Source organism: Salmo trutta, chromosome 2, assembly GCF_901001165.1.
Source record: "Salmo trutta chromosome 2, fSalTru1.1, whole genome shotgun sequence".
NCBI lineage: Eukaryota > Metazoa > Chordata > Actinopteri > Salmoniformes > Salmonidae > Salmo > Salmo trutta.
In genome coordinates, this window is record NC_042958.1 from 17,689,982 (window position 1) to 17,709,064 (window position 19,083).

Here is a 19,083-nt window from a genome sequence, read left to right on the forward strand (position 1 = left end):
TCATCTTCCCCTTTTCCCTCCTCTCATCTCCCCTCTTCCTTTTTCCCATGCCTACACTACCCCTCTCTTTTTTCGCTCTCTTTTTTTCTCTCATCTGTTTTCCTCTCTCTGTTCATGCCTACACTACCCATTCCACTTTCTCGCCCCTTTAGTTCACACATCTCTTTCTCTCTTTCACCATCACTCATTTCTTCTCTCATCTCTCTTTTGATCTCCAGCACCTCTTCCTTTCTCCTTTCAACTTCCTTCACCCTAACTCCTCTCCCTATATCTCTTCTCCTCTTTCTCACATATCTATTATCCCTTCCACCTCTCTAACCCTTTCATCCCAGCCATATATATTTCCCTCCCCTTCCCACCTATTGCCCTCCTCTCTCTTTTCTCTCCTCCTCCCCCTCTCCTTCTTCTCCCTTCCATTGCCTCTATGTTATGCTCTGTGAGCTAGGGAGAGGGGTAAGAGAGTACAGTAGAGAAGAGAATAGGAGAGGGATGGGAGGGGAGGAGAGATGAGGAGAGAGAAGTATGGAGAAGAGGAGAGAATAGGAGAAGGTGAGGAGGGGAAGGGAGAGGAGGATGGAGGAGAGGAGAGCAGGGCTATGAATATAAAGGATGTCTGCGTGAGCAGTGGTTTGTCTCTCAGGTTTGTCGTCTGAGACCAACACACACAGTCAGCACATTCTACTGAGTGAGAAAACCCTGGGGAGGCCTTACACACACACACACACACACACACACACTCAAACACTCACTCTCATTCACACATATACACTAACTGAGTAATTTTTAAAGGGAAAATAGAGACGTTCCTCCCTTTTCGCATAGACCAATACAAAAATAACATAGCTTTATATATCTTTATGACTAGAATTGAAATGAATCAATATACGCACAACTGAACAAAAATATAAACGCAACATGCAACAATTTAAAAGATTTTACTGAGTTACAGTTCATATAAGGAAATCAGTCAATTTAAATAAATTCATTAGGCCCTAATCTATAGATTTCACATGACTGGGAATACAGATATGCATCTGTCGGTCACATATATATATAAAAAAAAAGTATTGTCACGTCCTGGCCAGTATAAGGGTTAATTGTTATTGTAGTTTGGTCAGGACGTGGCAGAGGGTATTTGTTTTATGTGGTTCAGGGTGGTGTGTTTGTTAAAAGGGTGTTTGATTTAGTATTTCCGGGTTTTGGTTTATGTTTAGGTATTTCTATGTGGAGTCTAGTGAGTGTATGTCTATGGTGGATTAATTGGGGTTGGGACTCTCAATTAAAGGCAGGTGTTTTCTCTTTGCCTTTGATTGAGAGTCCCATATATTGGGGTGTGTTTGTGTTTGTCATTTGTGGGAGATTGTTCTGTGTTTAGCCTTATGCTTTGCCAGACTGTTTGTTGTTGTTGTTGTTGTTGTTGTTGTTCGTTCGTTAGTTCTCGTATTTTGTTATTTTGTTATTCATTTTGAAAATAAATAAACGTCAAGATGAGCCTGCACATACCTGCTGCATTTTGGTCCTCCATTACCGACGACAACCGTGACAGAATCTCCCACCAAACCAGGACCAAGCAGCAGAAGAAGGAGCAGTGGGATTTTGAGTTGGACTATGGTGAGAGATGGACTTGGGAGGAGATCTTGAAGGGAGAAGGCTCCTACACTTGGGAGGAGATCCAAGCCGCAAAAGATCGCCTTCCATGGGGACAGGTGGTAAGAGAGAGAGAGGAAAGGCGAAAGGCTGGTATGGACCGGGAACGTTTCCGAGGAACACGACTAGCGTTGAAGCACGAGAGGCACCCCCAAGAATTTTTTTGGAGGGGGCACACGGGTAGTTGTGCTAGGCATAGGAAGAGCCAGAAGCCAGCTACCCGTAGTTATATGGAGGAGCGTATGAGGTGGAGAGCGCCATGTTTCGCTGAGGAGCGCACTATCTCACCCATACGCACGCACAGTCCGGTGCGCGTTATTCCAGCCCCTCGCAGGTGCCGTGCTAGAGCGGGCATCCAGCCTGGGAGGAGGATGCCTGCGCAGCGCATCTGGTCGCCGGTACGCCTCCGAGGACCAGGCTACCCAACTCCCGCTCTACGCACGGCTACCATCAGGCCCCTGCACAGCCCAGTCTGCCCTGTACAAGCACCCCGCTCGTGCAGGGCTACTAGTTCCATCCAGCCAAGACGGGTTGTGCAGGAGGTAAGATCTAGACCGACTGTGCGCCTCCATAGCCCTGGGTTTCCAGCTCCTGTCTCTCGTGCGGACCCGGAAGTGCGTCAACCCAGTCCGACTCGTCCTGTTCCCGCTCCACGCACTAGCCTGGAGGTGCGTGTTCACAATCTGGTAAGCCCAGTACCAGCACCACGCACCAGGCTTCAAGTGCGTAAACCCAGCCTCGCCAGTCAACAGTCACCAGAGCTGCCCGCCAGTCAACAGTCACGAGAGCTGCCCACCAGTCAACAGTCAACAGAGCTGCCCGCCAGTCAACAGTCGTCAGAGCTGCCCGCCAGTCAACAGTCGTCAGAGCTGCCCGCCAGTCAACAGTCGTCAGAGTTGCCGCCAGTCAACAGTCGTCAGAGCTGCCCGCCAGTCAACAGTCGTCAGAGCTGCCCGCCAGTCAACAGTCGCCGGAGTGGCCAGACTGCGCTGAACTGCCGGAGTGGCCAGACTGCGCTGAACTGCCGGAGTGGCCAGACTGCTCTGAACTGCCGGAGTGGCCAGACTGCCCTGAACTGCCGGAGTGGCCAGACTGCCCTGAACTGCCGGAGTGGCCAGACTGCCCTGAACTGCCGGAGTGGCCAGACTGCCCTGAACTGCCGGAGTGGCCAGACTGCCCTGAACTGCCGGAGTGGCCAGACTGCCCTGAACTGCCGGAGTGGCCAGACTGCGCTGAACTGCCGGAGTGGCCAGACTGCCCTGAACTGCCGGACTGCCCAGACTGTCCCGAGCCGCCAGAATGCCCAGACTGTCCCGAGCCGCCAGACTGCCCAGACTGTCCCGAGCCGCCAGACTGGCCAGACTGTCCCGAGCCGCCAGACTGGCCAGACTGCCCCGAGCCGCCAGACTGCCGACTGCCCCGAGCGGCCAGACTGGCCAGACTGCCCCGAGCTGCCAGAGTGGCCCGACTGCCTGGAACGGCCAGAACCGGAGCCACCTCCTGATATAGGTGGGTTGGGGAGGGGGGGTGTAGCACAGTGCCGTCGTTGACGGCAGCCACCCTCCCTTCCCTCCCTTTTAGTAGAGGGGAAATTTTGTTTTGTTGTTTGGGGTTGTGGTTTGTTTTTTGTTTTTGTTTTTTGTTTTTGTAAGGTGCTTCCGGGGTTAGCACCTTTAAGGGGGGGGTACTGTCACGTCCTGGCCAGTATAAGGGTTAATTGTTATTGTAGTTTGGTCAGGACGTGGCAGAGGGTATTTGTTTTATGTGGTTCAGGGTGGTGTGTTTGTTAAAAGGGTGTTTGATTTAGTATTTCCGGGTTTTGGTTTATGTTTAGGTATTTCTATGTGGAGTCTAGTGAGTGTATGTCTATGGTGGATTAATTGGGGTTGGGACTCTCAATTAAAGGCAGGTGTTTTCTCTTTGCCTTTGATTGAGAGTCCCATATATTGGGGTGTGTTTGTGTTTGTCATTTGTGGGAGATTGTTCTGTGTTTAGCCTTATGCTTTGCCAGACTGTTTGTTGTTGTTGTTGTTGTTGTTGTTGTTCGTTCGTTAGTTCTCGTATTTTGTTATTTTGTTATTCATTTTGAAAATAAATAAACGTCAAGATGAGCCTGCACATACCTGCTGCGTTTTGGTCCTCCATTACCGACGACAACCGTGACAAGTCTGGTGTGACCACCATTTGCCTCATGCAGCGTGACAACGCCTTCGCATAAAGTTGATCAGGCTGTTGATTGTGGCCTGTGGAATATTGTCCCACTCCTTTTCAATGGCTGTGCGAAGCTGCTGGATATTAGTGGGAACTGGAATCATATACATTGATCCAGAGCATCCCAAACATGCTCAATGGGTAAGACGTCTGGTTAGTATGCAGGCCATGCAAGAACTGGGACATTTTCAGCTTGCAGGAATTGTATACAGTCCCTTGCGACATGGGGCTGCGCATTATCATGCTAAAACATGAGTTGAAGGTGGCAGATAAATGGCACGACAATGGGCTTCAGGACCTTGTCACGCTATCTCTGTAAATTCAAATTGCCATCGATAAAATTTAATTCTGTTGGTTGTCAAATCAAATCAAATTGTATTTGTCACATACACATGGTTGGCAGATGTTAATGCAAGTGTAGCAAAATGCTTGTGCTTCTAGTTCCGACAGTGCAGTAATATCTAACAATAATATCTAACAGTAATATCTAACAATTAATCGAACAATTCCCCAACAACTACCTAATACACACAAATATAAAGGGGTGAATGAGAATATGTACATGTAAGTATATGGATGAGCGATGGCGAAGGGGCAATAGATGGTATAAAATACAGTATATACATGTGACATGAGTAATGTAAGATATGTAAATATTATTAAAGTGGCATTATTTAGAGTGCATTATATAAAGTGACTAGTGATCCTTTTATTAAAGTGGCCAGTGATTGGGTCTCAATGTAGGCAGCAGCCTCTCTGAGTTAGTGATTGCTGTTTAGCAGTCTGATGGCCTTGAGATAGAAGCTGTTTTTCAATCTCTCGGTCCCAGCTTTGATGCACCTGTACTGACTTCGCCTTCTGGATGGTGGCGGTGTGAACAGCCAGTGGCTCGGGTGGTTGATGTCCTTGATGATCTTTTTGGCCTTCTTGTGACATCGGGTACTGTAGGTGTCATGGAGGACAGGTAGTTTGCCCCTGGTGGATGCTCTCAATTGTGCATCTGTAAAAGTTTGTCCGGGTTTTGGGTGACAAGCCAAATTTCTTCAGCCTCCTGAGGTTGAAGAGGCACTGTTGCGCCTTCTTCACCACACTGTCTGTGTGAGTGGACCATTTCAGCTTGTCTGTGATGTGTACGCCCAAGATCTTAAAACTCTCCACCTTCTCCACTGCTGTCCCTTCGATGTGGATAGGGGGTGCTCCCTCTGCTGTTTCCTGAAGTCCACGATCATCATCTGTTTTCCTGAGACCACACTTTGAGTGCCCTCACCTCCTCCCTGTAGGCTGTCTCGTCATTGTTGGTAATCAAGCCAAGAACTGCTGTGACGTCTGCAAACTTGATGATTCAGTAGGAGGCGTGCATGGCCACGCAGTCGTGGGTAAACAGGGAGATTCCGACAACATATCCCGAGAGAGCCATGTTTCTGTGAAACAGAGAATGTTACAATCTCTGATGTCTCTCTGGAAGGTAACCCTTGCTTGAATTTTGTCTACCTTGTTGTCCTAAGAACTCGAAGCGAAGCGACCATATCTGTCGGCGCCATGCTTTCCATAGCTTATGCCTGCCCCTACCATAAACCCACTGTCACCATGGGGCACACACCATGGGGCACACACCATGGGGCACCATGGGTCACAACGTTGACATTAGCAAATCGCTCGCCCACACGATGTCATACACGCTGTCTGCCATCTGCCCGGTACAGTTGAAACCGGAATTCATCCGAGAAGAGCACACTTCTCCAGCATGCCAGTGGCCATCGAAGGTGAGCATTTGCCCACAGAAGTCGGTTACGACGCCAAACTGCAGTCAGGTCAAGACCCTGGTGAAGACGAATAGCACGCAGATGAGCTTCCCGGAGACCGTTTCCGACAGTTTGTTTGGAAATTCTTCAGGTTTACAAACCCACAGTTTCATCAGCTGTCTGGTCTCAGACGATATGAAGAAGCTGGATGTGGAGGTCTTGGGCTGGCGTGGTTACACGTGTTCTGCGGTTGTGAGGCAGGTTGGACGTACTGCCAAATTCTCTAAATTGGCTTATGAGAGAAATTAACATTCAATTCTTTGGCAACAGCTCCTGCAGTCAGCATGCCAATTGCATGCTCCCTCAAAACTTGAGTCATCTGTGGCAATGTGTTGTGTGACAAAACTGCACATTTTAGAGTGGCCTTTTATTGTGCCCAGCACAACATGCACCTGTGTAATGATCATGCTATTTAATCAGCTTCTTGATATGCCACACCTGTCAGGTGGATGGATTATCTTGTCAAGGAGAAATGCTCACTAACAGGAATGTAAACAAATTTATGCACTAAATTTGAGAGAAATAAGCTTTTTGTGGGTAAGGAACATTTCTAGAATCTTTTATTTCAACGCATGGAACATGGGACAACGTAGAAATATAATGGATAGATGAAACAGCCTCTTGGGTAAGAAGAATCTGACTTTGTAGACTCAGTGTGTGTGTGTGTGTGTGTGTGTGTGAGTTATTTTAGCAAAGACAAAATACTGAGCATCCACATACAAAACACAAACAATATGCAGTAATGGGCTACACACCAGCAATTAAATATTTACTTTTATACACACACACACACACACACACACACACACACACACACACACACACAGAGAGAGATAGAGGGAGAGACAGAGAGAGAGAGAGAGAGAGAGAGAGAGAGAGAGAGAGCTATATGCTATATGACAAAACACATCGACATATTAGTTATTCTCTTCCATGTGAGAAGCAGTTTTAACTGCAGACCAAAAAAAGTGGCAGAGAGAAAAGGCTTGGTGCCAAGTCTGCCGACGATGGCAAACATCAGTGAGATCACTTGAGACAGTCTTTGAAGCAGGGGAAGGAAAGAGGGCGAATTAAAGGTGTGGGACCCCCCCCCCACACACACACACACACATCATTACTCCTCTACCACCCCTCGTTCGTCTGGGAAGCTGTGAGACACTCAGGCAGCACTAGCAGAGGAGTACAGTAGAGATGAGTCTTAATATTTAGTCCTGGAGCAATAACCAGTCAAATGTTTGCTCATCCATCTTGGTCTGGACATCCACGTCATGCACAGTCCTAATAGAGAACATCTAATAAGCTATAGTATACACTAACTAATTAAATCCTTATTGATTTATATACACTACCACTCAAAACTAGACATCAAAACTATGAAATAACACATATAGAATCATGTAGTATTTCCAAGTAGCCACCCTTTGCCTTGATTTGATGACAGCTTCTCACACTCTTACCATTCTCTCAACCAGCTTTATGAGGTAGTCACCTGGAATGCATTTCAATTAACAGATGTGCCTTGTTAAAATTTAATTTGTAGAATTTATTTCCTTCTTAATGCGATTGAGCCAATCAGTTGTGCTTTGACAAGTGAGGGGTGGTATACAGAAGATAGCCCTATTTGTTAAAAGACCAAGTACATATTATGGCAAGAACAGCTCAAATAAGCAAAGAGAAATGACCGTCCATCATTGACTGAGCCTTCATATCTTTAAGTAATCTGGAACATTTCAAGAACTTTGAAAGTCTCTTCAAGTGCAGTCGCAAAATCCATCAAGCGCTGTGATGAAACTGGCTCTCATGAGGACCGCCACAGGAAAGGAAGACCCAGAGATAACTCTGCTGCAGAGGATAAGTTTATTAGAGTTACCAGCCTCAGAAATTGCAGCCCAAATAAATGCTTCACAGAGTTCAAGTAACAGACACATCTCAACATCAACCGTTCAGAGGAGACTGCGTGAATCAGGCCTTCATGGTCAAATTGATGCAAAGAAACCACTACTAAAGGACACCAATAACAAGAAGAGACTTGCTTGGACCAAGAAACACGAGCAATGGACATTAGACTAGTAGAAATCTGTCATCAAGGGTGGCTACTTTGAAGAATCTCAAAAATAAAATATATTTTTATTTGTTTAACACTTTTTTGGTTACAACATGATTCCATATGTGTTATTTCATAGTTTTGATGCCTTCACTATTATTCAACAATGTAGAAAATAGTAAAAATAAAGAAAAACCATTGAATGAGTAGGTGTGCCCAAACTTTTGACTCGTACTGTATGTTAAACCAACTTGAGGAAATACAATAACTCAAAGACAATCTCCCACAAACCCAGGTGGAAAAAACACCTACTTAAGTATGATCTCCAGTTAGAGACAACGAGGACCAGCTGCCTCTAATTGGAGATCATCCCAAACAAAACCCAACATAGAAATACAAAACTAGAACAAAACAACATAGAAAAACTAAACTAGAAAACCCCCTGTCATGCCCTGACCTACTCTATCATAGAAAATAACAGCTTTCTATGGTCAGGACCTTTCAGACATGTTAATGGAATATTTGAGTAAAGTTACTTGTGTTACTCATCTCTGCTATCCTGCGCCTGACTTCTCTGCACCAGCTACACCCAGACCACTACAGAATCACACACCTCAAAATGGAGTCAGCAGGAGCAGACAACCCCCTTTTGGCGGTCGAGGAGCGCGTCCAGCAGCATGCGACCATGTTGCAACGTCTCGGCACCGCCATGGATCGCGTGCTGCAGACGATGAACCGATGGGAGACAGGAGGAGTTCTTCCAGCGCCTCCACCAGCACCACTACAACAGACACCACTGTTCACCCCTCAATCACCCGGTCCCAGTGGGATTTGACTCGTGCTCCCAAGGGAGTATGATGGGACGGCTGCCGGATGGCAGGGGTTCCGACTCCAGCTGGAACTCTACCTGGCGACCGTCCACCCGGCTCCTTCGGGACGTGAGAGCGTGTCCGCCCTCGTCTCCTGTCTCTCAGGGAAAGCCCTGGAGTGGGCCAACGCCGTATGGGGGGAAGGAGAAGTGGTGTTGGACCATTACGCGGAGTTCACCCGCCGCTTTCGGGCAGTTATCGACCACCCGCCTGAGGGTAGAGTGGCGGGTGAACATCTGTTCCACCTGAAGCAAGGGACGAGGAGCGCACAGGAGTTCGCCTTGGACTACTTCCGGACCCTGGCCGCCAGCGTGGGACGGAACGACAGGGCCCTGATCGATCACTACCGGTGCAGTCTGCGCGAGGACGTCTGTGATGGCCTGCAGGGACACCATTCTCATGTTTGACCAGCTGGTGGACCTGTCCATCCGGCTGGATAACCTGCTGGCTACCTGCGGACGTCCGGATTGGGGCCTGTCAGTTCCATCCCCCAGCACCACCGCTCCGACGCCCATGGAGCTGAGAGGTGCTGTGCTTAGGGCGACCGGAGGAGGGGCCATTCCCTGTACCATCTGTGGCCGCAGAGGGCACACTGCTGGCCGGCGCTGGGGAGGTTCCTCTGGGAGTCGAGGCAGCAGGCAGGGCACTCTCGTGTCACCCCAGGTGAGTCGGCACCAGGCTCACTCAGAGCCCCCTGTTGCTCACATGTTTTTGTTTATAAATTTTCCTTAGTTTTCCCCGCATTCCCAGCATAAGGCGCTCGTAGATTCAGGCGCAGCTGGGAATTTTATTGACAGAGCATTTGCCCATAATTTAGGGATCCCCATTGTTCCTGAGGCGGACAGGGCTTTTGGTCACCTGAGGGCTCTGTTTACCTCGGCTCCCGTACTGGCTCATCCGGATCCCTCTTTGGCGTTCATAGTGGAGATGGACGCGTCCGAGGCTGGGATAGGAGCCGTGCTCTCTCAGCGCTCGGGTACGCCAAGCTCCGCCCCTGTGCTTTCTTTTCAATGAAGCTCAGCCCGGCGGAGTGAAACTATGATGTGGGGGACCGGGAGCTGTTGGCTGTTGTCATGGCTCTGAAGGCGTGGAGACATTGGCTTGAGGGGGCTAAACGCCCTTTTCTCATCTGGACTGACCACCGCAATCTGGAGTACATCCGGGCGGCGAGGAGACTGAACCCTCGCCAGGCAAGGTGGGCCATGTTCTTTACCCGTTTTGTTTTCACCCTGTCCTACAGACCAGGTTCCCAGAACGCTAAGGCAGACGCACTGTCCCGGATGTATGACACAGAGGAGCGGTCCATAGATCACAGTCCCATACTTCCGGCCTCTTGCCTGGTGGCACCGGTGGTGTGGGAGCTGGACGCGGACATCGAGCGGGCGTTACGTACAGAGCCCACTCCCCTCCAGTGTCCAGCTGGGCGTCTGTATGTTCCATCTGCTGTCCGCGACCGTTTGATCTATTGGGCCCACACATCACCCTCCTCTGGTCATCCTGACATCGGTCGGACAGTGACCTGTCTTAGTGGGAAGTACTGGTGGTCCACCTTGGCCAAGGACGTGAGGGTTTATGTTTCCTCCTGCTCAGTGTGCGCCCAGTGCAAGGCCCCTAGGGAAGTTACAGGCCTTACCCGTTCCACAACGGCCGTGGACGCACCTATCGGAGGACTTCCTCACGGATCTTCCTCCCTCACAGGGTAACACCCCGATCCTGGTCGTTGTGAATCGGTTCTCTAAGTCCTGCCATCTCCTTCCTTTGCCCGGTCACCCTACGCCACTCCGGTCGCCCTGTCGCCCTATGCCAGTCAGTGTGTTGGTCTACAGACTGCGGAGGACCTGTTTACACACGTCTTCCGGCACTACGGGGTGCCTGAGGATATAATGTCTGATCGAGGTCCCCAGTTCACGTCAAGGGTCTGGAGGTCAGCCGTACCTCGAGTTTTCACCCCGAGAGTAACAGGCAGGTGGAGAGAGTAAACCAGGATGTGGGTAGGTTTCTGTGGTCTTATTGACAGGACCGGCCGGGGGAGTGGGCGGCGTTCATCCCCTGGGCAGAGATGGCCCAAAACTCGCTCTGCCACTCCTCCACTAACCTCTCCCCCTTCCAGTGCGTACTGGGGTATCAGCCATTTCTGGCACCTTGGCATCAGAGCCAGATCGAGGCTCCTGCGGTGGGCAAATGGTTTAAGCACTCGGAGGAGACCTGGGACGCAGCTCATGTGCACCTGCAACGGGCCGTGAGGTGTCAGAAGGCGTGCCGACTGCCACTGCAGTGAGGCCCCGGTGCGGTTCTGGCTCTCGACCTGAAACCTGCCCCTCCGCCTGCCCTGCCGGAAGCTGGGTCCGTGGTTTGTGGGTCCATTTAAAGTCCTGGGGAGACTGAACGAGGTTTGCTACAGGTTACAGCTTCACCCCGATTACCGTATTAACCCCTCGTTCCATGTGTCTCTCCTCAGGCCGGTGGTGGCTGGTCCACTCCAGGAGTCTGAGGTGCGGGAAGTTCCTCCGCCCCCTCTGGACATCGAGGGGGCCCCGGCGTATGCTGTTCGAGCCATACTGGACTCGAGGCGTCGGGCGAGGGGCCTTCAGTACCTCGTGGAGTGGGAGGGGTACGGTCCGGAGGAGAGATGCTGGGTGCCGGTGGAGGAAGTTTTGGACCCTTCGTTGCTGCGGGTGTTCCACCATCTCCATCCGGATCGCCCTGCGCCTCGTCCTCCGGGTCGTGCCCGAGGTCAGTGTCGACGCGCTGCTGGAGCCGCACATCATGGGGGGTACTGTCATGACTTCCGCCGAAGTCGGTCCCTCTCCTTGTTCGGGCGGCGTTCGGTGGTCGACGTCACCGGCCTTCTAGCCATCGCCGATCCTCTTTTCATTTTCCATTTGTTTTGTCTTTGTTTTATACACCTGGTTTCAATTCCCCAATTACATGTTCATTATTTAACCCTTTGTTTTCCCCATGGTTTTTGTGCGTGATTGTTTTATGTATGTTCGGTCCGTTATTGGGGCCTCGGTATTACGACATGTCATTGGAATATTTGAGTCAAGTTACTTCTGTTACTCATCTCTGCTGTCCTGCGCCTGACTCCTCTGCACCAGCTACACCCAGACCCCTACAGGCTAAGAGAACCAGAGAGAGAGAGAGAGTGTAGAGAGCAGGGCTGAGCAGAGCGAGAGAGAGCAGACATTTCTGTCATAAAGTATACATCAATGGAGGCTCCTCAGAGGAGGAAGGGGAGGACCATCTTCCTCAATGAATTTCATTTTTTTATATATATATTGAAACATCCATCTTAGATAAAACTATACTAAATATATTCACATCACCAAATAATTGATTAAAACACACTGTTTTGCAATGACGGCCTATATTGTTCTCAGTAGCACTCTGTAGAGTAGCACCATGGTGTAGCCGGAGGACAGCTAGCTTCTGTCCTCCTCTGGGTACATTGACTTCAATACAAAACCTAGGAGGCTAATGGTTCTCACCCCTTCCATAGACTTACACAGTAGTTATGACAACTTCCGGAGGACGTCCTCCAACCTATCAGAGCTCTTGCAGCATGAACTGACATGTTGTCCACCCAATCAAAAGATCAGAGAAGGAATCTAGTATTGAAATGATAAGCTACAGCTAGCTAGCACTGCAGTGCATACAATGTGGTGAGCAGTTCACTCAAAGAGAGAAAAAGACAATAGTTGAACAGTTTTGAACAAATTAATTTCTTCCAAATTAAAGGAAAAGCAAAGAGAGAGAGAGATATTTGTTTGTATGTTTTTCACTTTCACTTAGCTAGCAAATGCAGCTAGCTAGTTTAGCCTACTTTAACACCTGGCTCAAACAGAGAGGGGTGCTATGTTAGTAAGCTGGCTATGGCTATTCAACACTGGGACTCTTCCAAGTCAAGGAAAGACATTGGTTTTATTAATATATTGCCACAGGGGCCTGCCGGTGTAACTGCTAAACTACTTATGCAGCTAGCTAGTTTAGCCTACTCAAACACCCGGCTCAAACAGAGAGGGATGCTATGTTAGTTAGCTAGCTATGGCTATCCAACACTGGAACTCTTCCAAGTCAGTAAGCTTTTGGTTTTATGGTGTAACTGCTAAACTGCTTTCTGCTTTCTGACTGTACACTGTACTGCATGATTGTAGTGGGTTACTACTTCTAGTAGTTCTAGTTGACTATGACGTGACAACGATGTAGGCTGTGTGTAGTGGTTAGCTGTCTTGATATGAAGGTTTTGCTTGGAAAGGTTTTTTCGCCTGGTCACAGACAGCTGATGTGTTGTGCACTGAAGTCCACACGTGAAGGGAAAAGGTGAGAGGAGGGAGAGTGTAGATCGTTGCGAGAAGGAAATATATATACAACTAGCAAAGTGATCATGCTGTTTTTATGTGGCTGCTATGAAAGTGAACTGTTTTCGTGTGAACAGAGTTGTATTCATTCTGCTGATTCTGTTGAAAAACATTTCTTAAATGGAAGCAAACGGAATGAAACGGGGATAAACATACCTGAATTTGTCCCCAAGAAACTCTCATTGCCAACTGATTACACCCTACACCCATTGGCAAGCGATTACACCCTAGATCAGCAAAAGTGTGCAAGGCGGTATTGAACGTGTCATTGTCACCTTGATTACTAAATATTCTCCCGACCTGTGCACCTACGTTGTAAATGTTCATTCGTAGGCTAGGTTGTAGCAACCTCATGATGGGTACTGGGAAAATTTGAGTATCATGTAGTAGCATAAACCAATTGATGTTACACTGAGCTGGGTGAATGGAATATGAATGACAGTCATCCAATATGCTAATATAAATAAGGCCATGCTCATAAAAAAAAAAACATTCTGCCTCATGCCTCATCTTAAATGGCACCGACCGCCACTGGTATACATACTGTAAATGTGGGTACATGTACACATATGACTTGGGCAAGTGCAAACAAACACTCACACTGATTATCTCTAGCTTGCTGCCTCCTCCCTCTCCATCCCCTCTTTCTCCTCTTCCGCACTGAATCTCTGCTTTTCTCCCACCCTCACAAACACTCAAATATTCATGAATGGTAAACTGAATCCAAAAAAGCAACAGACACAAAATAAATAAACCAAATAATATCTCTGTCGCATCTGCTGCAGTTGGTTCATTTCAATACCATCTCTGCCAGGTTATTGCATTGTTAATATGGCAACTGAGATGCAGGTGAGTGGAGGAAGGGTGGAGGATTGCATAGTCTCAGTCTCAAATTCATTTAAATGTCAGAAAGAGAAATAAAGTGTGTGTCTGCTGGTGAACGTGTGTGTGTGTGTGTGATAACAGGTTCAGGACAGGTTACTTTTGATATCATTGTGAGCTTGTTCAAAGCACTTTAGCTTTTAGAATTACCTTCATAATGGGAGAACGATAGAGAGAACAGAGGTGAAGAGTAGAGAGACAGAAGAAGAGAGGAGAAGAGTAGAGAGAGAAGAAGAGATGAGGAGAGTAGGGAGACAGAAGAGAGGAGGAGAGTATGGAGACAGAAGAAGAGCGGAGAGTAGAGAGACAGGAGAAGAGAGGAGAAGAGTAGAGAGAGAAGAAGAGATGAGGAGAGTAGGGAGACAGAAGAGAGGAGGAGAGTATGGAGACAGAAGAAGAGCGGAGAGTAGAGAGACAGAAGAAGAGAGGAGAAGAGTAGAGAGAGAAGAAGAGATGAGGAGAGTAGGGAGACAGAAGAGAGGAGGAGAGTATGGAGACAGAAGAAGAGCGGAGAGTAGAGAGACAGGAGAAGAGAGGAGAAGAGTAGAAAGAGAAGAAGAGATGAGGAGAGTAGGGAGACAGAAGAGAGGAGGAGAGTATGGAGACAGAAAAAGAGCGGAGAGTAGAGAGGACAGAGGCTTTGACAGAGAAGATGGGAGATGGAGAGAAGGGTGTGAAAATGAGAGGAGGAGAGAGACAAGGGAAAGAGTGGCGAGGTGAGGGAGGGAATGTGAAATAGCAAGAGAAAGAAAAGGGAGAATAAATAATAACATCTTTATCATGACATTGGTGGTCCCACAGTGCTCTGTCTATATTAGCCAGTGAGTCTGTAAATCTTTGAATAGAGTTTGTGTTAGGGATTATCCATATGTAAACACAGGCACTAAGCCCTGTTAGGGGCTGTGTGTGTGTGTGTGTGTGTGTGTGTGTGTGTGTGTGTGTGTGTGTGTGTGTGTGTGTGTGTGTGTGTGTGTGTGCTTGCATGCATGCGTGTGTGTGTGTGTGTGTGTGTGTGTGCATGCATGCGTGTGTGTGTGTGTGGTTAGAGCTGTGGATGTGTAAATAGACACATATAAACCCATAGGACTTTATGATCCAGCAGATCAAAGGCAAGTGACTTCATAAGGGTGTTACACCCACCCACCCACCCACCCACACAGTCTACTATATATTGATTTATTTTTCACTCTTTATGTGGTGCACACTGCACAGAACTCCAGAAGAATTATTACTGAATTATCACAGTGAATTATTGTGAAGTTTGTTAATGTGTCAATTAATGCCGTTAGGGATGGGTTGCCAACTGGCGATTTGACACCAAAATAAAATGTCATTCATTCATTCATACAAACACACTCACATAGAAGGGCCACTCTTTTGATCGCGTGCCAGGCAAATCCAACACAACACAGAAGAGAGAAATACCATTGCACCCATGTGGGACCTATACACAGTTGTATATTGTGGCAGGCCTGAACAAACACGCTTATCCTAAATACACACCCTCATATAGAAACACACACATATTCTACACACCCACTGCATCTAGCTCCCGCAATCAAAAGTTGAACCACAGATCCCAAACCAATAACTGCTCCTGGGGAAGATAAAATACAAAATGACACTACGTCTTCTGACTATAGGCCATGTATATGCTGCGTTGTATGCTTCGAGTAAATCTGAGTTAAAAAAAACACATTTCAGGCTATTCCGTTAAAACAACTAGAGCCTATGCGCACGTTGTAATAAAATGTAATATAAGAAAATCCAAAGTGTTGTTATTCCTGATGGTGCTTACACCAGGCATTATATGACTCATGATCATATATGGAATCAGAAATACCAACACCTTGTATTTTCTTAAATAAACTACAATTAACTACAGTAACTGTTGGCATCTTATTTTCCCATTGTCCCAAAACCAAACCGTGGACTGACCTCAAAAATACATATGAACCGTGAGTTTGGTGAACCGTTACACCCCTAATAGGGGGACGAAATAATAGTTGTCAACACTTGTATTTTCCACCCTCCCTTTTAGAGGGGATCCTTCAACATGTCTTAGCATCAGAGTCGCTCTCTCTCTCTTTATTTCACTTTCATTCTTTCTCTCACATTGTCTCTCCTTCCTCCACCCCTTACTCTCCCTCCTCATTTCTTTCTCTCCCTCTCTTTCTCCATACCTTCTCATGCCATTGATTCCTCTACCTCTTAAACTGCAATAATAGGCTGTTTCAACAGATCAATGGCACCCTTAATTGTGGAATGGAGTTAATTATTATTCTCTGGACAATGTGACAGGCCACCAATTATACCAATTATATTGGTCTATCAGGAAGAGAGTGCTCTGACTAATAGACAGAGGTATTGATGAGGCCTGATGACTATCATTAAACATTATTCACTCATATTTTAACTGGGCAGATTGGCTATTATTGAATCTATGTCCCAATCTCTTGCTCTTCTCTTTCTCTCTCCCTCCCTTCTTCCCTCTCCCTACCTTTTTCCCAACTCTGTTTCATTCTCTCCCTCACTTCCTTCATCCCGCTCTTTTTCCCTCACCCTCTCTCCCTTTCTCAGCTCCATTGCTATGCGGGGTCTGTTCCTCCGAGTAGTGAGTGAGTCATTGTTTAATGTCCAGGTGCAGAGCTAGGTCCCACAGCTTTACACCCAGGCCAACAGCTGGGGAGCATGAGGGAGTTGAGAGGGAAATATAGAGGGAAGGATGGATATATAATGACAGGCAGCACAGCAACAAGAGGGGAACGAGGGAGGAGAAGAGAGGGAGGCGAGGGAAGTGAAGGGGAGGCAGGCAGAGAGGTGGGTAGGGAGTAAGAGAGAAATAATACATGGAGGAGAGTGAAGGAGAGCTCACTGACAGATCGATTGGGTAACACGTAGAACATTCCTACTGACCTTCACATCGTGGACATGCAGGCTAACTATTGCAGTAGGACATCCACACAGACAAGAACATGTAGGCTCAGGGACTCTGGAGAAGGACAGTACACCACATATAATACAGTAGGGGTAGGCAACCCTGGTCCTGGAGAGATGAAGGAAATACAGGGTACAGTTCCAACCAACACTCTGACTCCCAGAAATGTACTGGATACTTGTTTAGTATTTTATTTGGATCCCCAGTAGCTGTTGCTGAAGTAGCAGCTACTCTTCCTGGGATCCAAACAAAACATAGAACATGACTGAACACATTTAAAATAAGAACAATAGAACCAAAAAAGGTCCAACGGTCAGTTACATGCATACAGTTGAAGTCGGAAGTTTACATACACCTTAGCCAAATACATTTAAACTCAGTTTTTCACAGTTCATGACATTCAATAATAGTAAGAATTCTCTGTCTTAGGTCAGTTAGGATCACTACTTTATTTTAAGAATGTGAAATGTCAGAATAATAGTAGAGAGAATGATTTATTTCAGATTTTATTTCTTTCATCACATTCTCAGTGGGTCAGAAGTTTACATACACTCAATTCGTATTTGGTAGCATTGCCTTTAAATTGATCAACTTGGGTCAACCGTTTTGGGTAGCCTTCCACAAGCTTCCCACAATAAGTTAGGTGAATTTTGGCCCATTCCTCCTGACAGAGCTGGTGTAACTGAGTCAGGTTTGTAGGCCTCCTTGCTCGCACACGCTTTTTCAGTTCTGCCCACAAATATTCTATAGGATTGAGGTCAGGGCTTTGTGATGGCCACTCCAATACCTTGACTTTGTTGTCCTTAGGCCATTTTGACACAACTTTGGAAGTATGCTTGGGGTCATTGTCCCTTTGGAAGACCCATTTGCGACCAAGCTTGAACTTCCTGACTGACGTCTTGAGATGTTGCTTCAATATATCCACATAATTTTCCTACCTCATGATGTCATCTATTTTGTGAGGTGCACCAGTCCCTCCTGCAGCAAAGCACCCCCACAACATGATGCTGCCACCCCCGTGTTTCACGGTTGGGATGGTGTTCTTCGGCTTGCAAGCCTCCCCCTTTTTCCTCCAAACATAATGATGGTCATTATGGCCAAACCGTTCTATTTTTGTTTCATCAGACCAGAGGACATTTCTCCAAAAAGTACGATCTTTGTCCCCATGTGCAGTTGCAAACCGTAGTCTGGCTTTTTTATGGCGGTTTTGGAGCAGTGGCCTCTTCCTAGCTGATCGCCTTTTCAGGTTACGTCGATATAGGACTCGTTTTACTGTGGATATAGATACTTTTGTACCTGTTTCCTCCAGCATCTTCACAAGGTCTTTTGCTGTTGTTCTGGGATTGATTTGCACTTTTCGCACCAAAGTACATTCATCTCTAGGAGACAGAACGTGTCTCCTTCCTGAGCGGTATGACGGCTGCATGGTCCCATGATGTTATTACTTGCGTACTATTGGTTGTACAGATGCATGTAGTACCTTCAGACGTTTGGAAATTGCTCCCAAGGATGAACCAGACTTGTGGAGGTCTACAATTTTTTTACTGAGGTCTTGGCTGATTTCTTTTGATTTTCCCATGATTTCAAGCAAAGAGGCACTGAGTTTGAAGGTAGGCCTTGAAATACATCCACAGGTACACCTCCAATTGACTGAAATGATGTCAATTAGCCTATCAGAAGCTTCTACAGCCATGACATCATTTTCTGGAATTTTCCAAGCTGTTTAAAGGCACAGTCAACTTAGTGTATGTAAACTTCTGACCCACTGGAATTGTGATACAGTGAATTATAAGTGAAAAAATCTGTCTGTAAACAATTGTTGGAAAAATTCCTTGTGTCATGCACAAAGTAGATGTCCTAACTGACTTGCCAAAACTATAGTTTGTTAACAAGAAATTTGTGGAGTGATTGAAAAACAAGTTTTAATGACTCCAACCTAAGTGTACGTTAACTTCCGACTTCAACTGTATATTAGTACATATCCATATTATTTAGGTCAGATAGGGGAGAGGTGTGGTGCTGTAAGGTGTTGTTATATTTGCTTTTTGAAGCAGATTTTGCTGTTTGCTTGAGTAATTTAGCTTAGCGGTTAAGAGCGTTGGGCCAGAAACCGAATGGTCGTTGGTTTGTATCCCAGAGCCGACTAGGTGAAAAATCTGTCTGTGCCCTTGAGCAAGGCACTTAACCCTAATTGCTCCAGGGTCGCTGTCAATAATGTCTGATCCCTGGCCGGGACCCCACTATACGAGGGTGCCTCAAGGGGAGTGTGATATGCAAAAAACGAAATTCCAATTCACATGCGTATAATACACACTTGTACATGTGTAAAATA

At 47.0% G+C, this 19,083-nt stretch overlaps 1 protein-coding gene across 2 annotated transcripts in view; it reads right to left on the minus strand.

The window, feature by feature from the left end:
- The window catches only part of LOC115152342 (catenin delta-2-like), a 412,167-nt gene that overhangs the window by 306,522 nt on the left and 86,562 nt on the right, over window positions 1–19,083 (minus strand). The gene's annotated exons all lie outside the window — the stretch shown is intronic.